Below are 25,434 nucleotides of genomic sequence, written 5' to 3'. Positions count from 1 at the left end.
ACACACACACACACACACACACACACACACACACACACACACACACACACACACACACACACACACACACACACACACACACACACACACACACACACACACACACACACACACACACACACACACACACACACACACACATCTGCAAACTGGAAAAACAGGAGACTGGACACTCTAAAATTAACGTACTTCATTGCACGTATTTATACCTAATCTTTGCTGATAACAGGGTCAAAGTTAGGCTGCAGGTCTGCACAAACTTATGCGCATTCTGGCCCATATTGTCGTTTCTTTGCAGGCGGGAATGATTAGTGTGTGGAATTTTAATTTTTGATAACAAATAAACTACGGTGCCCATTCGGCCATACGACATTCGGCTTCATGCAGAATGGCACTATGTATGTGAGTGCCACAAGGCAGTCGGGGTGTTCCTTCCAGCCTGCTTATATATCCTCCTCACACAGGATGAAAGTAACACAAGCCAGCAATGCCTGGCTTAAAAATGACACCAGTGGGCTGTGAGATAAACTGGCCAATCGTGCGAGCTGTTATAGATAACTAATGCCGTTATTTGCATCAGCTGCTGGAGAAGCCATGTAGGTCTCCAGCAGTTTCGACCAGTTCTCTTATCAGTCCACACAGGTGACGCCTCGCTATCTGCGAATTTTAAGGCGAGAGCCTTTCTAGGCCCATGGTGAATATCTCGAGATTTCGCGATGTGTCCGCGAGATATGTTCGCGAGATGTGTCAGCGAGATTCTGCGAGATTCCACGAGATGTGCCTGCGAAACATCGCAATAGCTTCTGACGTCAACATAATTTCCCCGGTAAGGAAGTCGCGATAGGTTCTGACGATGAAGCCAAAGAAAATAAAATAATGACATTAAGGCGAGTACACAAACACGAAAGATAGAGGATGAAGAGAAGGAGGAGGGAAGACTTTCGCCATTAAGCTCTTGAGCGAAGTTAAGTGCAATCTTGTAATTTTTTTTCGAGTGCTGACGACTTGTGCCTTCACGCAATATTGTCGGTCGCTACCACTGGGTATCGAAAAGTGCAGTGTGTCGTCACCCCGTTTCAGAGGGGATGTCTCCTGGTCATCCGCCCAAGCTTTAGACACCCATTTCGATCTTTTTAATCACTACAGTTTTCCGATGACGAACTGGACTACGTAGAGCCCCATAGTTTGATGTCATCAGCGGTGCTCGTGGTAACATGTAAACCCATGAACACGGGAAACAAGAACAAAGTTAAGAAGGGGAAAAAAACGCAAGCTAGTGCAGAAGACGACGAAAACGCGCAAGTGATGACAAAGACCTCGTTGGCGACGAGAAAGGGGAAGATTATACACGCATGAATCTTTCGTCACGTGAAAGTAGCTCGTTGTTTTAAAACAGCGCTAGAACACGGGCAGATAGGAAGAGACAAGCACACATTGCGGTGAACTGACGGCTGACACTTCCGTAATACTTCAAGCGAAGGAAAGGGCTTTCTTGGAAGGGAGAGAGTGACGTTTTAGGACATGAGGTGCATGGAACTAGTTGACGTTTTGTCAGCCACTGTGTATAAAAAAGATATGTTTCATGATGTGTTTGTCTCTTTCTATCTGTCCGTGTTCTAGCGCTGTTTTAAAATAATGTTCAGTCAACTCGCCCAACAAGCCGCTCTGCTTAAGTTCCTCGTCTCGTTTTGGATCCTACAGTCTTTGTACGAGCGAACTACTGGTCAACGGCGGGTAACCGCCGCAAGGTGGTCGACAGCGGGGACAGAGTCCTGGCTCGCGGATGACGTCCACACCTTTAAGAACATCCTTCAGCTGCCGGAGGCAGGCATGATAAAGGTGATATGGTCGAAAAGGGCAAAACACAAAGCGCCCATCGAGTGCAAGTACTGTTCGTTGCGGGTTCTCGACGTTAGCATGTGCGAGTTGCGGTCAGCACACAGTACGACCTGCCGTCTGCGGGTGGCAATGGTGAGACGGTCGAAATGCTGACGGAGTCTTGGTTCGTGAATGGCATCTACAGCTTCGAGAGCGTTGTCTTCAGCAGCAGCGTTGGTCGAACCAAATGCCTGGTCTGTGCTGATTGCGAGCGGGTCCCCGTAGTCGACACTGCTTGAAGACTTAGAAGTCATTTGTGGCTCTTTCAAGAGTGCGACATGTGTGAAGACACTGTCGAACACGTGAACTTAGTGCACTGTAAGGCATGTATACACGTGCCTTTCGGACAATGAATTATGCGTTCTAATTGTGTATCCTTGTGATGTAACACGTGGTTACGGGCGTTCCTTTGTTTACTTCAGTTTGCTTATAGTATTCGATGTCCCAAACTTTGAGCGGCGCCGTAGTGGAGAGTTCCGAGTAATTTCAACCACCTGTGCTTAGTAACGTACACTGACGTCGCACAGTACACGGACGCCTTATACTTTTCGCATCCATCGAAAGGTGTCTGCAGCACCCGATATTTCATCCCGCGTCCTTCGGTTCAGTAGTCGAGAGCTCGAAACACTGAGTCTTCGCGGTAGGGCGTAGTTGTACTGAACAAAACGTCGAAATTTGTGGTATACACTGCTTCTTATTTTAATCCTGTCCCTTATAGAATCAGCCTGCAAGTCATCTGAGCAAATAAAAAATACCGTTGAAAGGAGGTAGATGACGACTGAATACTCCTAGACTTTTACTCTTGACCTCTTGATAGAAGAGAGCCCCTTGAAGGCGCCTGCTTTGAGCAGAAAACCGGCGGATTTTCGCCGGCACATGCATCCGAACCCACTGCACCCATACGTCAGTACTGCACGCGTATTAAGAGCCCTAACTTAAATATAGGGAGGTCTTGCTAATCATTCGTGACGTGTCTCATTAAAACCACCGGCGTTACTAGGCAGAGAAGAATGTTGTTGGATAGTACCGCGCGCTTCGTATGCTCTCGAACAACCTTCCAATCGCCCCTTGCTTTCCCGTTCTGAAAATTTGGTGTAACCTGGTCTTATATCGCTAGGTCATTACGCAGTCCACTGTGAGTGAGTGAGTGAGTGAGTGAGTGAGTGAGTGAGTGAGTGAGTGAGTGAGTGAGTGAGTGAGTGAGTGAGTGAGTGAGTGTGAGTGAGTGAGTGAGTGAGTGAGTGAGTGAGTGAGTGAGTGAGTGTGAGTGAGTGAGTGAGTGAGTGAGTGAGTGAGTGAGTGAGTGAGTGAGTGAGTGAGTGAGTGAGTGAGTGAGTGAGTGAGTGAGTGAGTGAGTGAGTGAGTGAGTGAGTGAGTGAGTGAGTGGAGTTCATTTAGTGCCCTGGAGAGACGGATATATCAGTGCACTGAGCTCCGGCTTGTGATGCCGTGGAGGAAACATTATTCGTATAATAGCGTAGCCGCGGGTATGTTAGGAAGCCGTATACTGCAGCCGTCTTCCATCGCGGCAGCGCCAAACAGGCCGCAGTATAATGACCTCGTCATGAAGCGGAGATCCGCGGCTCGTACGACTAAAGGGCTCTCGTCATTACTCGCAGCAGGCGGGCTGGCCAGGCGCCGCACTCAAGCCAGTTATTGCATAATACAATGTGCGTACGCTGCCTTTGCGCAGCGCCTTGACAGCGCGCCATGCGCAGTCGACTGGCCGGTTTTTAGCAAACTATACCCACGCACGAGGCCTCCGCCGGTTTTGTTGCGCCATCCACTCGACACACGTGCATTCGACCCCGACTCGCAATACGCTGGCGGATGATCAAAAGGACCAAAGGTGCGCGAGACGTCGGTGGGCACATTTCGATCGGCAGTCGGATGCATAAGTTGTGAGCACTTTTCGGGCGCTTACAAATCATCGACATCGCTCGCGCGGCATGCATATATGTATACATTGTGAAGCTAGCTCCGCTCCTGTACGACACGTTCCCTGCCATTTCTGGCATGGAAGAATATGGTAGGGAATAAAATTTTGCGTCTTGTGAGTGCGGGAAAAAATACATTTCTACGCGATCGAAAAAGACCAGTTGAGTCAAACGTTATTAGGCATAAGGCGACGAGCATGTCCCATCCGCTAGAAAGAATTCCGGCTGAAACCACAAGAGTCCTTCTGTGATAACCATGGAGACGCAGAATTAATGTTTTTACGTGGTAGTGGTAAAGGTTCAATTCTCCAGATTATTTTATTAAAATGTATATTAGATATTTAAAATGTGCGAAATTGTCACTAAAACGCAATTACACCCTCTGAATTATCAACGTACTAACTTTTGACTTCTGTAATAGTCGGGAGCCAATGAACCAGTATTTGTAATAATAATCTACCCTAATGTGTCGAAGTCAAGGACGTGCTTGTAAACGGCACCGTAGAAAAGGACTCGAGTTTCGTATTATCAAAGAGTAGCTTTCATGGTTTCTGGAAAACAAAAAAGAAAACAAAGTAGGAAACAAACAGAGGCTAAACCATTCTCCTCACCGACTAGTTGGCGCCTGTTTAGCTGAGATCATATGAGCAAAAGAAAGCACACGGGCCACAGACCGTAATCGGCGCCACAAAGCGCTACAAACAGCTTACGATTTATTGAAGGATCGCTTGCTTGCATGCACACAGCAACTGCTCTTGAACAGCAAAAATAAATACAAAATCGTCTGCCTCCCCATCTGCGATTGCATTGATAACGGCATGAATCGGGCCCTAGTGCTGTCTCGCGTACTCAGTTTCTTTATTATTTCTTTTTTACTGGCATCGAGGCCTTGCTGACGCGCGTTTCACAAGCTTTGTCAATTTACCTCTGCTGAAATCTTTCTTTTTTGTTTTTAATGACAATCTCGACATTGTTCTGTCAGGTGGTTTCTTCGTTTATTGCCCATATTTTTGGCGCGCTCTCTTAACATTCCTTTAAGGCGCATATGCCTATCTGGCCGATACATCCGTTCCGCAACACGCTCTCCGCTTTTCCTGACGCCAATGATATGGACTAAGCCACTTCTTGGCAAAGCGCGCGAAGAGCCTGTGTCGCTCTAACAATACCATCACGTTTTCTCCGTTTTCACTCGCACAGACGCCGGCGTAGATAAAAACTTCCAGCTTTATGAGAAAATAATTACAGATTGGGATAACAGATAATTTGGCAACGTAGGGTTATTTGCAGCTGTCATCAGAAGCTTACTAGCCGGCCGTTTTAAGTCTCCCCACTGTCGAAATTCGGCCGCCGTGGCCGGAATTCAAACCCGCGACCTGATGTTCAACAGCAGGACACCATAACCCCCGAGCCGACTCAAAGGGTGACTCAATAAGCTTGGTACTTCGAATATGCAATCTGCCGCCATGTTGCAATTCGTTCACAATCGACAGCTGGCTCGATAAATACAATTTCGACGCGCTAAAACTATGCCGCACATATACATAGTAAGCAGCGAAAGCGTCGTTTTCTTATCCTGTCTCTCTCTCCGATTGCACTGCTTGGCACGGATATAGAGAGGCACACAGCTTTCACGCAACTGTTATTTAATTAAGTTCCGTCGTAAACTTGGGAGGTCGTAAAAAGGATGCAAGCGCCGAGTTAAAACCCTCTGAAACAGCCGAACTATACCGCTCGCCTCCCATCCCATTATCTATGTCATATAGCGCGCAGTCTGGCGTCATTCAGGAAGGAAAAAGTTGCGGCGCTCTACGGAGAGACATAACTCTGCGTGAGAGAGCCCCTCTCAGACATAAGCCACGCCACAGCGGCGGCGACGGCAGGTTAAAGTATGGGCGACACTAGCCGGAGTGATGATAACGAGGTCACGAAGTGGAGGCGCTTGAATGAAACACTGCTGGTCCAAGATAAAAACAAAAATGTAAGAAGAAACGGGAAACGTTAGGAGGTCGTCCAGGAGGGTTCCATGCGGCAAGCGAGCGAGATAACAGGAAGGAGAGCTATATAAAAAAAAAAAAACGCACACGCAAAGCGTACGCACATCCACGTACGCTATGTACCGCACTAACGCGTATTTAAGCCACGCAGGAAATTTTAAGTAATGCTGAATAGAAGAGCAAGCACCGCCAGCGACCGCTGTGAAGACCAACGAGATATGATACAACGCGTGTTCTAAATACCAGAGGCCCTCGGCGCCGCTTACTGGAGAAAGTGCTATAGACAACGCGTTAACAGTAGCTGATTACTTCCAATAAATTGCATTTTCTTCAAAACTTGCAAAGTCTTATAGTTTTTCCAAGCGCCTTTATTTTCAATTAACGATTACTAGCATTTATAGCCACTTTCTATTAGAAGAACAAGCTGAAACCGCCTGTAAAGCTTCCAGAGCCTGAACTTGGTGACAAACCCTACAGTGATTCGGCGGTGTGTTTCTTCGCAGCTGGGATACAACGGTCGGGGTGCGGAGAAAAACATGGAACTCCCTTCGCTGCATACACCGAGACAGCCTCCAGTGTCGCTGCTCACGTGCTTACGGGGTAACACACACACACACACACACACACACACACACACACACACACACACACACACACACACACACACACACACACACACACACGCACACGCACACGCACACGCACACGCACACGCACACGCACACACACACACACACACACACACACACACACACACACACACACACACGCGCGCGCGCGCGCGCACGCACGCACGCACGCACGCACGCACGCACACACACACACACAGAGTACTCGTGAAAATGAGTAATCTATGAATAATTGCAAACGATTACACATCAAGGAATCCGCCCCAGCTCAGTCTATAGTGCGTGCGTATTTCTCGCATAATGATAAAAGTGAGAACTGAAATAATTTAACTGCAATCGACTGCTTTTTTGCAATTGTTCAATTCCTTTTTAGGTGATTTAATTGATCAATGAAGTCATCTGTATTTCAGGAGAAGTAATTGTAACAGATTGCTTCTTTAACCGCTATCCGACAGGTAGTGAATTGAACAAGGACCCCTAAACACTCCTAAAACCCCAAGAAGTATCCTTAGCTCAGACTCGGCCGCTAATCAGGCGATTTCGAGTTTGTGGGCCAAGCATAATATTGCCTGCCCTAAAATAAATTGTGGCTACATCTCCCACCTCACTTCTCCCAGTGTACATATCCGGCATGGGGTACTCTCCTACCAATGTAGGATTGTAAAAGCTCGAAGGACGAAGACACAAAGGGACACACTGCAGTTTCTTAACTTCAGAATCGGCATTACTGCTCGTGTCTTTGTATTGCGCATGAACACAACAATTTTAACAGTTATTGGTAAACCATTACTTCGGTCCTTTTCCTTTTATCAAGCACCCCATGATGGAGAAGAAAACAAGCCATTTCTTAGCGAGGTAGCAATAGAAGCTTTATTTCTCGGGGTAACAAATCGTCGCCGCGGCCACGTCATTCCAATGCCGGAAGTGACAGCTATATATATTTTAAGGCAATAGCCTTTATTGAATCATCGTTGTCGTCAGCAAAAGTATTTGTATTTTAAACTATGTACCATTGTTTCTTTTGATACACTGTAACCCCTCCCCCTCACACAATGTTCCATGTTTGGAACCTGTGAGGTATTTGTATAAAAAGATAAATAAATAAAAAAGTGTCACGCTTTTGCGGCGGCTCTGATTGGTCGAGATGGGATGTTGTCACGGAGCTCTCGACCAATCACAGAGCACGACCACAGTATGCGCGAATGCGTACCTTATATGGTCATATGCCAATCAATGATCAGCTATAATTAAGCACTAATTAAATATTTCGATCTACCTTCACTGCGCGCGTGTCGTCACCTCTAGACATTTTCGAGGAAACATGCTGGCTGCCGGACTGAGCCGAACAGATGCCTGCTCGCGTGTAGACACACGTGTAATGGTCGGCTATAGCGTAACCATTAAAGCGTGATAATAAACTCGATGGAAAGGCAACAACTTTTGATACTATCGCATTGTCAACAAGCAATACAATTACGTGTCCATGCAATATATATACTTTTTTTCAATACCGGTATTGATTACGAGGCAGCGCACCAGGAAACACAGATCAATAACACATAATCAATGGCATATACTAACTAGCCCAATTATCCGCTTTACTGAATACCGGTATCGAAGAAGCATTACGCTATAATACTTCCACTGATTCTACGACTTCCGGCGTAAGTACACATTTGTCCTTGAAAAGCACTTCACATTAAAGAATGATAACTGAGCTTCCCTACTTTCCTCTTTTCCCCATTACACAGCCATGGTCACCTAATCTTTCTTCAAATATATCTCTCCTTGTCGAATACAGCACTTTGCACCTTACGCACCTCATACCTTATACACGACCACTTCTGTGCATCTTACAAATGTCTTCTTAGGTTAGTCTACGCGCAAGCAGTCTTGCTGGCCCAATGCTTCTGCGTACCGCACTCAACTTAGTTCGTACGGGACAGTGAGATATGAAAATAGCCTCTTAATACGGCCTAACTATACCGGAGAACCGTGACGCGTTGGCACGAACTCGTATTAGAAAAACAGCGCACGAAGACCAAGCACATACCCCAAGGTGCACCCGCAACGAGCTCCGCGTAACATATGCGCAACTATATACGACGCACAGCGACAAAAAAAAAAGTATTAAACAGCGAAGCCTGGATGGAACACTTAGGCAGGGCGCCGGAAAAGCTGTGGCATATACGCGCGCGTGGTTTTTGCTCTGCATGCAGCTGCTTGAGACACGGAAGACGTGAGCGACATAGTCAATTTCGTGGCGCAAAAGTGCCACGTGCTCCCTTTACCGTGACGTCCGCTCCACGCTTGGCTGCCTGTTGCGGACTTCGCAGCCGTTACGCGGACCCAGCGGGAAATGAAGTCAGGCGCGCTCAGCAGCGGATATTTCCCCGAACAAAGGGCAAACTAGATGGGGCATTTAGCAAAACAAAAACGACGTGAAAGGCGGCGCTCTATATTACACCTACCTGCCGCAAGGGGTATACAGGCAGGTTCACGGCCGTTACAAGGCCATCTATATTTGGCGGTCACTGGTCGGGGTCGGGTCGCCGCCTCCTGAATGTCGCTGTCACCTAGATCGTATAATGCGGCTATATAACAGTCCGCGGTGTTTAGGTGAATAAGCCGCACAGGTGGTTCGACGGAGCGTAGCGCTTGCTTCAATATCGTTCGCTGTTCGGCCGAAGCCAAATTTGGCGCCATCATCATCTCGTGAAGGGTAACCTTGAAACAATGGTGCAAGAAAATAATCCGGTTGCATGATAAGTGCTCTCTTTTCTGTTTACCAAGAATGATGATAGTGTGACATCGGAGAACAATGTGCCTCTTATCCCGAGAGCACCGTGATTAACGTTTGTTTGGTCAGCATGAAGGCGAACTTCTTTGTAAACACTTCAGCCCAAAGAGAGCAAGAGGCCAGGTAAAAAGACCAGTAGCTGGCAGCAATGAGGATCAAACCGCCTACACCCCGCAAGCAACGTCGATGGCTTACGAGCAGTCGTGGTAAACCAGGCGAAGGATGTGTTGAGTGCTTAATTTGCGCTCCTAAATAAAGTGTTTTTCTCGCTCTCTCTTCTTGATGAACACGACCCTTGCGATGCCACAAAAGGTTATGTTTTGAGCAAAACTTCGCCAGGTCGCGTATTCCAGAATATCCCAGAACGAACAGGTAGCCCCAAACATGATCGATTGATGGGCATTCCACTGCTTGAAGCTGCGTTTTTTCTACGATTGGGGAAGAGGGGGGGGGGGGGGGGGGGCTGTACAGCAACATTGGAATGCATGTCGGTGAGCCAGAGGGCTATGGAACGAAAAATGATAGGGGTAACATTAAGAGATAGGAAGCGTGCAGAGTGGGTCAGAGAAATAACTCAAGTTACCGACATTCTAGTGGAAATTAAGAAGAAGAAATGGGCATGAGCAGGACATGTAGTGCGAAGAGAGGATAATCGATGGTCGCTTAGGGCAGCAAACTGGATTCCAAGGGAAGGAAAGCGTAGCAGGGGGCGGCAGAAAGTTAGGTGGGCGGATGAGGTTAAGAAGTTCGCAGGGATCAAGTGCAGCTAGCACAGAATCGGGTTAATTGGAGAAATATGGGAGAGGCCTTCGCCCTGCAGTGGGTATAGTCAGGCTGATGATGATGAGCCATGTTAGAGCAGTTCATCTCCCCATGCGAATGCGAAAGAATGCGTCGGCAGGTTTGTGACGTCTTCCTTTTTTTTTTTTTTTTTTTTTCTTGGAGAGAGTAGGGGGAGAGAAGTGGTATCGCGGGCGGTGGTCCCGCGTATTGTTATATTTAAAGGTGTGTAGCTTTGTGAAATCAGCACGGTGAGCCGCCAACTTGGGACCTATTGACGCTTATTTCTTCTAAAGTGAGTTTTGAGCGGCGCATGGAATCAATCACGTGATGCCTCGGCGGCTCTGTCGCTGTGCAAGCGAGCACCATTTCGAGGGTTCGAACCTAGCACTGTCGGTCTTATTTCAATGGAGTCGAAGTGCAAATATGCTCGTGCGGTGTGTACGTATAGATTGAATAATAGCGGGTGGTTGGCGAAATTAATGCGGTTCCTCAGGTCTCCTTCCTCGCATTCAGCATAAAGAAGTATTCATTTATGATCAAGTCCTTTACCGGTAACGTAGGCAGTTATCAGCAATTCCGTTAATTTCCTTACCTAGCATCCACGAAATGTTTCGCCAGTCTAGAAGAGAACTGCTGATTATAAATATTATAGTTCATTTTCAATCTTACATTGCCATGAAGTTATGCAGACTGTAATTGTAAACGTGGCAGACTTGTCAATACGTTTGTATCGCATTTTATTGTATCTCATGACACACGCGCAAATGCTGCTACTTTTGTTTCTGCCGGGCTACGCACACATGTTTCCTTCTCTGCCCTCGCTATCGACTGAAATGTGAAGGTATTTCTCATTTTTACTCATCTTTAGTTGCATGTGTTTAAAAATGGGAACGCGTTGCAAACAATGCACTGGGGCGAAACCAAAAAGCCACCTTCAGATTTTAATCTCGCGTTTTTTGTTCCGGCTTTCCATACGCCTGTACCGAGAAAGAAACATAAATCAAATAGTGCCGAGGAAGGATAAAAGCACAGAAGTAGTTTACAAAGCGCATACCAGAAAACCAGCGCTTGTGGCATCTCTCTACTTGCCCTGCAGCGTCGCTTGTCTGATTTTCTTTAGATTAATGTGAAGGCCTGCTTCCGATGTATGCGGTATGCACATGCACAGGGGTTTATAGCATTGAGAAACAAAGAGAGTAGAGGAGGCCCCTCTGAGCAACAGAACGAATGAATGAATGAATGAATGAATGAATGAATGAATGAATGAATGAAGGAAGGAAGGAAGGAAGGAAGGAAGGAAGGAAGGAAGGAAGGAAGGAAGGAAGGAAGGAAGGAAGGAAGGATGGAAGGAACGAAGGAACGAAGGAAGGAAGGAAGGAAGGAAGGAAGGAAGGAAGGAAGGAAGGAAGGAAGGAAGGAAGGAAGGAAGGAAGGAAGGAAGGAAGGAAGGAAGGAAGGAAGGAAGGAAGGAAGGAAGGAAGGAAGGAAGGAAGGAAGGAAGGAAGGAAGGAAGGAAGGAAGGAAGGAAGGAAGGAAGGAAGGAAGGAAGGAAGGAAGGAAGGAAGGAAGGAAGGAAGGAAGGAAGGAACTGGCTCTGTCTCGTCACATACATTATAGTTCTCAACTTAGAAATACGTTCAGAAATGTTAATAATCCGCGCTGTTATCAGCGCTTCGGAGAATGCCTTTTAAAAAGGTGCGTGTTGTACAGTTTTTTAGAATGTATACGGCCGGCTAACACGGCTGAAAAATGCTTCGTCAGGCGAGTCACGGACAATTCTCCATTTCGAGCCTCCACTCTATAAGCAGCACATGAGAAAAGGGCCGTTGCTAACAGCGACGCTAAGCGGGGCCCCAATGAGAAAATGCTATTGACCAACGCGGTCGGCCAAGTACTGCACGGAAACGAATTACTCTGATGCGCTTACCGAGCAGTGGTACTTCTTGTCCGCTGTGTTGACCTTGTACTTAGTTATCCTGTATGCTGACAAGAGGTTCAGCTTTATCTGTCTCCAGTTTTTCGTCCTTCCTGTTTAACAGAGCGCAGAGGCGTTCTTGTCCTGCGTGCTGTTTCTTTTCCTTCGTATTAATCGGCGGCTATCGACTGCATTCCCTTCACAGCTAATCCCTACTGAGGGGAACGGGGACGCCTGTTCCTCATTTGTTCAGCACATTATGGTGTCTAGGTACCACGTGTGTGCCTCTTGTAGATGCACATAATTATAGTGGTGCACTCTGTATTATATCATGGTGACTTTCTTCTCCCTTAATATAAGAAGCCATTTGTTTATATATTTACGCACCATAGAGCCATAAGTGACAAAATCATGTCATCTTGGCACAGCGCAAAGATGCATGCTTCTCTTTTTACGTCCTTCTCACTGGCGCCAGGCTGATATGATGAAGTGAAATACCCGCTGGAGTGTACAAATTATGTCACGTTTATTTATTGCCAGGGACTCTTAAAATTATATCGTGGCGCACGTTCTCGCGTTCTCGGCAGGGCTGCGAGCGTCGCGCGATTTCGTCACGGTTTCACGACCCTGTACGCTTGTCGACGCGAGCGCAGTGTGAGCTGCGTCTGCGGTAGATGCGCATGAGAGGACGGGGCACGCGGGATGCGTCGATGCCTGTGTAGTACCTTCGTTCCCATCATATCGGTCGGTTGGCTTCCGTTGCTCCAACTTCCGGGCAGAAAGGAAACAGTTACCACATTGCTTGCTATAGCCAGTCAACAGTCTATTTTCGGAATGGCGGAAATGAGGTTTAGTTGGCTTCCAACAGTTGCTCGTGGCAGGCGAACAGTTATGCAGATGAGAAGCGTACAAAATATCTACTTACCTTATATGAACGGCCGACCGGTACAGTGTACCCTTGCCCTCCATTTTATTGACTCGGCGTTCTGTTTTCATCCCCTCCTGCCTTCTGGCTAATTTACTTCGGTGAAACTTTTAGTCTTATTTCCTTCCGGATAGTAGGTAGACATTTTGTGAGCAGTCTTACAAGCCCTAGGGATGATGTGCCTCTTGACATTTCGGATGTGGCCGCGGTGATGAGATGGTTCAAAACTGATCTGTAAACGTTTTTATCTCGCGGGCGAGTGCTCGAGATCTGCTGCTGCCGCATCTGGTGACGATCGACGCCGTCTTTCACAGAGAACAGTTCTTTTTCTTTTCCTGCCGGTTCAGCCCTCTGCTAACTGCAGCAACTGGAAGATTCCGCCAATAAGATCGGACATAGCGCCGCACTAGCCAGTGAAATTACTGAGGACACAAACAAACAAACAAACAAAAAATGTCCGGAATTCCGTGAGTATCGTCGTTCAAGCCTAAGCAGACGAGGAAAGTCTACCTAAGCAGACAACGAAAACGTTTGATACAGACGAAGCTTAACGTTTCATCGTCTGCTTAGATTTTACGGCCCCTCAAGTGTATAAATGATGGATCATCGAGTGTCACGGCTAAGTGCATTTTCCTTTCAGGAGGTGCCATGCTGTTCATGTTTATTATTAATAAGCGTAATCAGGACTTCTAACCACCTACATTTCGGTCAAAGTTATGACTCTTATTGGTTATAATAAGTTTGTCTTTCTGAACAACGAGATATACGTCTTACATTTTACGCTATAATTCTTATATAATAGATTCCCAACAGTATGAGCAGGAATAGCATTGAAAAATCGCGCTGAATTACGAAGAGTTCGAAATAAATGAAGCCCTTGTTAAAAAGAATACCTTGTAGGCAGGAAACGATTAGATCAAACAAAAACGAACTGCATACTAAGAAATGTTGAAATCAACAAAAAGTACCAATAAAACATATAAATTTGAATTTTTGGTAATAGGAATTAAAGATATAGCTCCGAATTTGTCTATCTCCTTTCTTCCCTGTATTCTTGATTTACATAGTCACAGATCGAGAGGTTGGTGTCTAACAATGGCGCTGGCCGCTCCTTTCGCATTAGGAAACAGACCCCACTGGAGCTGGCGACCAAAAAGAAAATCTACACTATAATACACAATACATACACAGGGGTCCCTCGTAACTTGAGCCAAGATTGAAAAATGGTTGCACTTCGGACGCGCATGGAACCGAATTCATGTTGCTGACACTAGTGCAGAGGTACTCAGACTATAGTTTCGATTTTCCTGTTAAGTAACTGTTTAATTCTCTTGTTTTAATAATGGCTGCAAACCCCAAGCGTGATAGCCAAAGTTGTGAAGCACCTTCAGAAAGTTGTTATTAAATCGTGTCCTACGCGCTATCTCTCACGTAGTCCTTTTTTTTTTTTTTTTCACGTTCCTAACAAAGCCCGCGAAATGTGACAAAGGCTACGTGGTGGGCACTTGCGCACTTCTATCGTGCGGCTCTCAAGCATGCGATGAATGAACAAGGCCGGCTGTAGTGGCTGCGGCGAAGCGACAGGGAGTTATGCCAATTCTTGGTGTTTGGGCATCTGGCTCATATTGCATGACGGCGCAAATGTTTGCCGCTGGCCAAGCTTAGCCAGAGCGATAAAGCGTTCAAGGCTGAAAAAAAAAAAAAAAAAAAAAAAAAAAAAAAAAAAGGGGGGGGGGGGGGGGGGCTCTATCTCCAAAGAAAGAAAGCTCTACCATTTTGAAATAGATAGCGAGGCACTGGAAGTGGTAAGTGGTCTATTTATGACAGCCGCCGAAAGAGAAATAACTAGGATCAGACATGGATGGAGCGCATCTGACAAGTACTCGCAGGTCATGACTATCAGATGACCGGTATCCCTAAAGAGGAAAGTATGCCTGTAACCGCAGTGTCTTGCCTGTACTCAAGGACATTTGGAGGCTAACGAAAAGTTGTAGTTAAATTAAGGACAATGTTGAGGACTATAAAATGGAAAATAGTAGGTGTAACGTTAACAGACAGGGAGCGTGCAGCGTAGGTCAGAGAAATAACTCGACTTAATGGCATTCTAGTCGAAACCAAGAAGAAATGAGCGTGGGCAGGACATGCAATGCGAATAGAGGATAACCATTGGCCGCTAATGATAACAAACTGGATTTTAAGTGAAGGCAAGCGTAGCAGGGGGTGGCAGAAAATTAGGTGGGTGGATGAGACTAGGAATTTTGCAGGAGATAAGTGGATGCAGCTAGCGCAGGACCGCGTTAATAGGAGGGATAGGAGAGAGACCTTTGCCCTATAGTGGGCATAGTCAGGGTTGTAGTGATGATGAATCAGCTAACAGGCAAAGCTAGTGCCAAGCCCGTTTCAATTCCTGTCTGAGGTGCCATCCATTTGTGAAACCATGGTTCAACCGAAGCGGTGGCCTCGTGGTAGAGCATCCGCCTCGCATTCGGGAGGTACCGGGTTCGATCCCTGGTGCCGGCGGTTACCCACCGGTTTTTTAATGGGTACATGCTTTCCCCCGGCCTGGTGCTCAGCTCCTCTGTGGTGAAATGCAATCTGAGTAGACAAAAAGGTTAGCCGGAGCTTAACCTCCGCTTAAACCAATTTAGATGTGCGAAAGCACTGTTTGGCGTGGTTTGGCATAGTTGTGCTTGGCGGAGTAGAGTTGAGAGACACACAATGTTTGGAAAAGTGTTAAACTCACTGCGGCGCAACATGATACGTGGATCTATGAGCTAACAAGCCCAAAAAGCCACCCTACTAAATTCCTTCAGCTGGCTTGTTTTGGGGGGAATGGAATTGGCTCAGTATCTGTCTCACTTCTTGGAGCACGTCTTCCCCCACAATTAAACGAATTCAATTGGAGGTAACGGTTCGAGTCTCCATCGCAAACCAGCCTCCACCTCGACTAACAGGCGGATGCCTAATTGGAAACGATATGATACATGACACTGCCCTTAACAATGAACGGTTGCATCACAATTCTGATGCGAAATCGTGTAATATTTTCTGTCAGACATGCAAGCGTTCGACGATTTTGCTAGGCGCTCTGTACCCTCGGATTATGATAGTGCTATCTCACTTTAACTCCTCGCATTTGCACTTAATTGTTGCAGTTATCAAGCCGTATTTCTGGCATTCTCGCGTATTTGTCGAAATTCTTGTGTTTCTATCTCACTCAACACATCATCAACATTTTATTTATTTTTTATAGGGAATGCAATGTTGTTCTTGAAGAAGAAGAATGCAAGATATGCGAATTCAACAAATCACAAGAGCACCGCGACATATCCGGGGTCTATAGAGGGGAGCACGGATACACTTCATGTGGAGCAGAAAAGTGGATTGTGTGCTTAACGCTGTGAGTTTTTTTGTAGCACATTATATATGCCACTAGCTAAGTACACAAAAATAGATCAATATTGACATATTGACAACGTCTATCCCAGTATCTAAATATCCGCTGAAATCTGAAATAAATTGCATTGATGGCACTGTAGCGTTGTGCGATAGCTGGGTGTTTAAGCAGCGAACCATCACAAGCTCGCTATCTGCAATAAAAGCAACGGCGTCAAATTCAAAAAGGACACATTCCACGCATACAGTGAGCGTGAAAGCGAGCGAAATAACAAATAAGAATATACAAGCCGGATGAGTTACACCACGGCACGCTAATCTCCTACGCCTCGAACAAAGCCGCTATCCGATACATGCATGTACAGTCCCAAATGTTTTATCGCGTGCCACCGAGAAAATAGACGCCGACTCAGCAGCTGTCATCCGAAGACGTGACAGCAGGCGGCGGCGTCAATACCGCATGCACACTTGTTGGTTGCATTTAGGCGCATCACATTCCGAAAGTTTCTAGGTCACATAGCGATCGGTCTACCGCAGCTTTGCGGCCATGTCCGTTGGGGCTTCAAATTAACTGTCGAGCACACAAGTTGCTACTCAATAAAAAAAGTAGTTGGTGTCGATACGTTCGTACTACTGGGATCAAGCGGCGTCAGCGATTCCCGCCTCACATCGTCAAGCTGAATACAAACTAACAAAAACCGAGACCTTTCTAATGGAGATGAGGAAAATAAACCGTTCCTGCGAACTAAAAAAAAAAAAAAGAAGAAAAGAATGTTGTCTTTATTCCTCAAACACGCCCATTTTCTGCCTGCGTGCTCTGTAAAAAAACAACAACAAAAATTGCAGCTCGCAGCCATAAACAGTGAACAATATACGACACCTGCGTTCTAAAAACAAAACAAAAAAAGAAACAAAAAACGAGCGCAATCTCTTCTTTTAAGTAGGTCTTCTTCAGCGAACCGAGATAAAAGTAAAAGGTGCGTTTGTAGCCTGCCCGGTCACGAAATTGCGAACACCATCAATTACTCCGAAACCTAAAGACAACACCCATTCCATTCCTTCTACGTGATATGCCGGTACGCATGAACTTGTTAAAAACAAAACAAAAAACGTAGCACTATACGAGATATGTATATACTGCACTGCCTAAGATATTCGTTTACAATCAGAAACTGCTGACAAAACTTACTTTTAGCAGCTGTTGCGCTCCCGGAAAAGGGTGAGTTTGAGTATCCGTCTGCTACAATCGCTCTTCCTCTGTTACAATTCCACGTCGTCTGCAACCAGCGGCGTCTGCTGCACCACGTCGAGCTGTTTACGCCTAGTTAACGGCTTCTTTGAAGCATCTTTACGCCACGACTCGCACCAGCGTCCAGCACCCCGCACTCCAACGCGCACAACGCCCAACTGAGAAGCCGCAGAGCATGGCAGGCCGGCTCGAGTGGAGCCAGCGCGGGAGGAGAGAGGAAACGAGGAGGGGGGGAGGGGGGAGGGGGGAGTAAGAAAACTAAGCTCCAAAGGAGGTGTAACCGCAGCAACGCCGGCCTGAGAGTAGTACGCCGGCGTCGGCGTAGCGTGCAGCCTGAGCGCCCGAGCGCCAGTGTGACGTGCCGAAAGACAGCAAAACACCAAAGCGAAATAACGGGAAAAACTGGTTGCCCTTCTCGCGGGGGTTCTCGCTTGCTCGCCGCGTCGTCTGCTATCTGCTTGGCTTCGCTCCCGTCGCCATGTTTGTTTCGGTTCGCATTTCCCCTCTTCGCGCCTCTTCGCTCGGAAATGAGACGTTTCCCTTACGTAAAGTCCGGTCATCCGGCTCATCAGCCAACCGGAGGCAGCGGCTGCGGTGGCGCTTGGCTTTGCATGTCTTTTTCTTGACGTGCTTCTGTTGTGCGGCTGTGGAGAGTTTTTCCGAAGCGCTGCCAACTTTCCTCTCAGACGTGCTGGCGCGTAGGTGTTTTTGTGACGAGTGCCCTGACTCATTCACAATGAATGGTCGCGGTGGTGACATACGAACGAGCACACCGCATACCTGGCTAGCCGTTTCAGAAGTCCTACTTTATTTTTTTCTCTCTCTCTCTCCAGTCTCGACACGCCGCTTTTCGCAACATTGACGCGCGTGCGCGCGATGGAGGCTGGCGAGCTGTTCTAGTCGCTGACTGTACCGGATGCACCGTCCCAACGCGGCTACATGTTTACGTTGCAGCTACTGTTATAGCTTGTATCGATTGGCCCGATGCTCGCTAAACCATGCCGCGGCTCCTTTGATCGGGGAAGGACGAGGCAAGCGCAAACGGAGCAGAACCACGTATCGACGGAAGGTCACGAGCCCCAAACCGATGGGGTCCGTACTCGGCGCCTCAGCGAAGCTGCGCTTCTTCGCCACGGCGTATCGAGCAAGTAGATGAAGCGTGACCAGAAGCGGTTCACCGTGCGGGAGCCTTGAAAGCCGACAAAATTGATCTCCCCATTGTGCTGCGTCTTCCTTCGGTCCAGTTTGCAAACGAGGACACGTGCAGACGTGTCCAGGGATTGCGATCGTTTGCACGCCTGAGCATGACCGCGCGTTCCGGGGTCATCCGCCCAAACGTGTGCTAAAATGATGCTGGTCACTGGTATACGTGTCACGAGCATGCATGGTGATCTCCGGTTTCAATTGAAACCGTGGTATCCAAGGTATAGACAGCTTGTGCGTAACGTCACATGCACGGCCTCGCTGCCGCGGCAGTTTTGCTGTCGCTAATTATGAACTTGGCTTCTGTTCCTACGCAAGCTAGCGCTATCGCAACTTCCTCCGCAGTCTCTGTGTTGCGGCCTCTAATGGCTGCCGCGGATACCGGTGCCCCTCGGCCATCGACTACCGAAGCTACCGCCGCACCTGTTCTGCCATTTGCCGCAACAACATAGACTACTTCCTTTGCTCCCATGTTCTTGAACCGTCGCTCTAGAGCTTCGGCTCGTTTGGCCCTTCTTTCGACATTAAATTCTGGATGCATATTTCTGGGGAAGGGGGGGGGGGGGGGGGGGGGGGACTACCAAGGCATTCCTGATTTCACTATTCATTGTGACTTTTTTTTTTTTAACTCCTCTGTCTAGGTTGAGGCCTACTTTTGCAAGGATTACCCTGCCCGTCTCGGTCGTGCCTAGTCTCTCTAATTGGGAGACTCGCACTGCCTCCGCCAATTCTGCCCACTTGTTACGAACCCCGAGTTCGAGCAGTCGTTCGCTCGAGGTACCCATGGGCAGTCCTAGCGCCTTCTTAACGCATCTTCGAATAAGGCAGTCTAACTTCTCTTTTTCGCCGGCCTTGATGTCCAGGTAGGGCGTGGCGTAACTGATTCTGCTTATTACGTATGCCTGGATTAGTTTTAGTAAATTTCTCTCCCTGAGGCCTCTTCCTTTAGTGGCGACCCTCCTCAAGAGCCCGAGGGTTTGCATCGCGTAACTTTCTAATTTTTTCGGGGAAGGGGAGGATATCGCCGGAGGCGGCCAAAATCCTCACCCAAAGAACGATGAATAGGAAAATTCAGTTAATTTGGACACCCGCTCACGCTGCCGTCCCTGGTAACGAGGCGGCTCACGAGCTAGCCCGAGCTCTCTACTTCCGGGTAGCCGTCGAGCCCCCCGAACACTGGGCATACGACGAGCGTCTGCAAAATTACGGGGAAATCATCGACCATTATAAATTGGGACGTAGACTGGTACCCCCGCCAGATGTTAGACTAAATAATAGAGACGCTTGTGCGTGGAGGCGGCTACAAACTAATATGTTCATGAACCCGGTCTGGGCGTTTCACGCGCTACCAGACCTTAGGGACAATGATCTCTGCATACACTGTGGGGCGAGAGGGACCCTCAACCACAAATTTGGGAGTGCCCACAATCTCCAGAGATAGGACGAAATATAAGTAGAGAAGCCTGGGATACCCTCCTGCGAAGCGCGGACCCTGCGATCCAGCACCGCACCGTCCATCTGGCGGAAGAGGCCGCAACAAGCCAAGGGCTACCTGCCAGCCTCTAATCCGCGGGAGCACGACTCCCCGTTTCCTATGGAATTAAAAGTTGTACAACCAACCAACCAATCGCTGCCGCGGCTGCCATTTTTATGAACCGCTTGCTGCTTGCCTGACGCACGCGCGCGCTGCGAGATTCGCTCAAGCATTCGTTTTCTGTGCTTTTTAGCCCTCTGTTTGGAAATGACGGCATTTTCGAGTGTACTGCCTTTTCATGTGGAGTACTACTCACAGTTGATTGGATCTGCGCGTGTACGATACCAAGAAAAGATCCACATGTGCGGGAACGTTCATCCGTACACGTTGCGCCTGGGAGTGGACACAAGCTGACGCCCGGTTGCCGAACATATTTCACGGCGACATCGTGAACTACTTAGCTAGTGTTCAACACCTGCTTTGTGACCCTAGACGAGATGAAAGCATACAAATCGCTAGAGTCCCACAATTATTTCACTAGTGACTGGGTGAAGAGCTTGTCGGCGAAGAAGCTCGGAGAAGAGAAGTCGTGCGCAGCGGCAGGGGCCGATCGGCGCAAGGCTGGATGGCCATCGCCGCTGCGTCGGCTTCGGCACGCCGTTCTTGGGCATCGGCTTCATGCTTTTCTGCTCCCGCTTGCCGCTTTTCGGAGCGTCGTTTTTCATTCCGCTGATGTGAGAAACTAGCGTTCTTCGTGCCGTGCCCGAGGAGAGCCCCGCCGGGGTGGTGCAGTGGTAAGACGCCCGAATACTGTCCGGAGTGGCCGGGCTCGAACCCGATCTCGGCGGCTGCGTTACGATGGAGGCGAAACGAAGAGGCGTACGTGTGCTGTGCGATGTCAGCGCACGTTAAAGATCCCCAGGTGGTCGAAATTACACTGCAGCCCTCCACTACGGCTCCTCTTTTTCTCTTTTTACTTTCACTCCCACCTTCCTCCCTACCCTTACGGTGTGGTTAAGGTGTCCACAGAAACAAGTGTACAGATACTGCTGTGAACCAACCAACCCTTCCTGTGAACCAACTATAGGGCCATTTGTTTAACCTACACCAGCCACTGTAGGAAATCTCCTATACCTACAATGTATTTTTGCTGCGCTGGTGTAGTTGGTGCAGGTTAGTGATACCCGAGGAGAAGCGGCGGAGACCAGTCGGAATACGTCTCTTCAAACAACTTCGCCGGCTTCCCTAAGAACGCAAAACAGTGGGTAAGTTAAGGTTTCGATGGAGGCGAAACGAAGTGGCGTCCGTGTGCTGTGCGATGTCAGCGCACGTTAAAGATCCCCAGGTGGTCGAAATTACTCCGTAGCCCTCCACTACGGCTCCCCTTTCACTCCCACCCTCATCCCTTCCCTTACGGCGCGGTTCAGGTGTCCACAGAGCAAGTGTGGCAGATACTGCGCCTTTCCCTTCCTGTGAACCAGTTATTATTATAATTATGGGTAAGTTAAGGGAGATTTCGCGGGTACCTCTTCTTTTTCCTTTTTTTCTCTTCTGTCTGCGCGAGGCAGCGGAGGTGGCTCAGCTACAGAGCCAGTAGCAGGCTTGTGCATTTTCTTTTCCTTCTTCCTACAGCCACAACAATAACAGCTCTGTAGCTGAGCCACCTCCGCTGTCTCGTGCGGACAGATCGGAGGGGGAGGAGGTGAAAGGTGGCAGTCTCGCCAGCCACTGATTTTTATCTGTTGTAGGCCGTCATTATACCCTCCACCGCTTCGGTGGTGGCGGACGACGGCTGTTGTTGCGGCGCGCGTCTTTCTCTCCCTCTTGTTTTCTTTCTTGTCTATTTTCTATCCCGGCCTCGGCGGCTGCTTTTCGATGGAGGCAAAAAGCTAAGCGCTCGTGTGCTGTGCGATGTCAGTGTACATTAAAGAACCCCAGGTAGTCAAAATTTCCGGAGTCCTTCACTACGGCGTCTCTCATAGCCTGAGTTGCTTTGGGACGTTAAATCCCAAAACCAAACCAAACCAAATCTTCTGTCCGCACGAGGCAGCGGAGGTGGCTTAGCTACAGAGCCAGTAACAGACCCGTGCATTTTCCTTTTCTTTATTTTTACAGCCACAACAAAACAAAAACGAACAGAAGAAAGAAAAAGAAGAGGGAGAGAAAGACGCGCGCCGCAACAGCCGTCGTCCACCACCGAAGCGGTGGCGGGTGCAATGTCGGCCTACAAGAAATAAAACTTTGGTGGCAGGTTAGCCCCCGCCGCAAGCGGCGGTGACCTATCTGTCCCAGCCCCATCAGGGCCAGGATAAGCCACCCTCCACGATTTTCCAGAAAAATGTGTACTGCGCCTTTTTTTCTCCAAAACCTAACTTAAATGGAGAGGTGTGGGTGTGCACGATTTCGTACTGTTCATCGAAATGTATACTGCGCCTTCTTCCCCCCTCCCCCCAAAACCTAATTTAAATTGAGAGGGGGGGGGGGGGGAACCTAACCAAAACCTAACTTCGCCATGCAGTGAATATAGTAAGGTTGATGATGATAGTGATAATGACAATATACAAGAAAAAAAATTGGCAGTGGCTTAGCTTGGTTAAGCCTGGTAATTGCGAAAGCAATACATATGGCTACGCCTAGGTTCAGCTGATGGTGTAGCTGATTGTGGTGCTTGTGGTTATGCTTATGGTTATGCGATGATTAACCCTGGCCACAGCATACGGTTCAACTATTGTTTATTGCGGCGTGCTACCTGGTTATTCTATGCATAACTAGTAGCGAGGCAAGGAGTGCCGTGGCTGCAACGATATACTTTGTTGTGGGTGAGGTTAAGGCAGAATGTACAACTGCCGCTCAGGCACCGGCTGCAACGGCATTCTTTACGCCAGCAGAAATGAGAGCATCCTTGGAGACTGCGTTGGTTCCACCTGCCACTAGGCCACCTCCTATAGTATCCAACGTTGCACCCCCGGCGGTAGCTGCGGTAAGAGCGGGTAGTTAGGCCGGGGTTGGTAGCTACCGCCTCGCAAGTTGACGGCACGAGTTGGGGCCCCTGTTTTTGCGGCAGATGGGATGACGTCACTCAGGCTGTAGCGCTCCCTCACGGAGGGAACGGGAGTTAGGCCGCGTTTGGTAGCTACCGCCTCATGAGTTGACGGCGCTAGTTGGCGCCCCTGTTTTTGCACAGCTGTGCTTGGCGGCGCGCCAAAGGTCACGCTAAAGGTCAATGGTAGCTAGCGCCTCACTACGTGAAGGGCTGAAAAGTGAAAGTAGTATTGCTTTCGCAATAAAAAGTGAAAGCATTGTCTTGACCTGGTTAGGTGTAAGTGTCCCCAATTCCATGGCGTCCACTCAAAAGTATAAAACTCCTTCCTATCGCCAAGATCTAATTTACCAGCCGTCAGCGTCACAGAGGTTTTCACCTAAATTGGTGTAAAATAAAGTTTCAATCAATCACCTTGAACAACCTTGAAGGTCAAAGACAGATACAACGCCTTTCCTTTCCAATATACCAATGTATAATATCCAAGAAAACCTTATGAAAGCATGATCTTAACCTTGTTAGGTGTAGGTGTTCACAATCGCTGACGTGAGTGAGTGAGTGAACAACTTTATTAAGTATATTTAAGGGAGGGGGATGTGTAGGTGGGGTCCCTAGTCCGGGACTCCAGCGGCTGCCGCTGCTACCCGCGCACGTGTCACGAGGGCCCGTTGGGCCTCTAGTCCAGAGCTGGATAGGGCAGTCTCCCACCCCTCAATTGTTGGCACTGCATTCGGATCATCTGGAGGATTGTGTGGGCAGGTCCACACCATGTGGTGCAGGCCTGCCTTTTCCCCGCAATATTTGCAATTGGGGTGGTATCGAGTGCGTAGCCACGCCACGGACTTAGAGTACGCCAAACCAAGACCAACTTCTTTACGGATAATCGGAGTCTCTTCCTTGCCGTAACCAACGAAAAACCTTTTGCCGAATACAGAGCTTTACCATGTGTAACCATGCTTCAGCTTCGTTCCATACTAGGTTTAACCGAAGCTAAATCACAGCCAATTTTTGTTTCCAAAACAACACTGCAAGTGAAGGAATTTGTGCAGCCATAAAATGCCGCAACATATCCGACTTCGTAAAATATGTCGCGTCTAAGCGCTAGAACCTTTGCTGCTGCTGTTGTTGTTTACTTAAAAAGTGAGGCATACCCACAAGGGTGATTTGCCATGACCAGGTGATGATTGTAATCGTAGATCGCACTCGGCAGAAATGAGATATAGACATTTGATCAACTCAGTTTCAGGGACAGAGATGGTTTGAGAGCGGTACCATGGCCTAATGAGCTTTAATTTGTGGGATATGTAAAGAGCGCTCCATGCTTGATGCACATCGTCACGCAACAGTGAAAAGCACTAACCGACCAGTCCTGCTTCATACATCACCTGGATGCAGGGACCACATCATCTCTCCGTCCTGGACTTCATAAAATCAGCCACCCACTTTCCATTAATTGAATAATTTCTTCATATTTAATAATATACCCCATTGATACCTAAGCGTCGCTCATAAAAAAAGAATTTCTCAGCTCGATCTTCGTCTTCATCGATCACGGAATGGCGCCAGCATCGCCACCGGCGCCACGTTGAGCTAGGCCTAGCTTCCATCCACGCGCCGCCGATTCCTGGTCGCAGAGCTCGAGGGCACCAAGTAAGCTCTCCTTTTACACAGCTCGACAAGGGTCCAGGTTTCTGTCTGTCGTCCCTAAAACCTGGCTGGGGCGAAGACCGACATGCTGGGAGGCAGGAAGCCAGCGATGCGTCGCATCCAGAGGCTCCCCATTGACGACGAGTATGCCGAGAGGACCTTCATGTTCCGAGCGGCGGCCCTGCTCGGCGTCTTTCTGATCGTCACGCTTGTGGTCACGGTCGGCATCACCGTCTACATGACCTTTATAAGGCCTGGCTCCTATGCCAAGTTCCGCTAGCCAGCGAGGATCCACCATGCAAGGACGCTTTGCCGCCAACATCCTGTCCTGCTGCGAGGCGAGAAGCCATCTGCACGTTGTGGGATTGTCCGTCATTCCTTGAGTTTCCTGCTTCCATGTGGAGTGCTTGCTTGGAAGATACGGCAGTAGAAGACGTGCGTGATCGTGATGTATTCCCCGTGACGTTCAACGTTGAAAAACTCGCTGCCTTGTAGAAGGATGATGTTCCCGTCGGCATTAAAACCCGTCTCCAAGCGTTACTCTTCTCTCGGCTGTCAGTAATT

General features: G+C 48.3%; 1 protein-coding gene across 2 annotated transcripts in view; it reads right to left on the bottom strand.

The window, feature by feature from the left end:
• LOC146190033 (sodium/calcium exchanger Calx-like) overlaps positions 1-17,675 on the bottom strand; it is a 63,435-nt gene extending 45,760 nt beyond the window's left edge. For both annotated transcript variants that reach the window (XM_084604766.1, XM_084604765.1), the window contains exon 1: positions 17,447-17,675. The gene's annotated coding sequence lies outside the window, so the exon portion shown is untranslated. The remainder of the gene's footprint in view (positions 1-17,446) is intronic.
• Positions 17,676-25,434: the final 7,759 nt, after the last annotated feature.

Source organism: Amblyomma maculatum, chromosome 5, assembly GCF_055883805.1.
Source record: "Amblyomma maculatum isolate TAMU_Amacu chromosome 5, ASM5588380v1, whole genome shotgun sequence".
In the NCBI taxonomy this organism is placed as follows: Eukaryota; Metazoa; Arthropoda; class Arachnida; order Ixodida; family Ixodidae; genus Amblyomma; species Amblyomma maculatum.
Note: the sequence above shows the minus strand (reverse complement) of the source record. Positions and strands in the feature narration are given on the sequence as shown.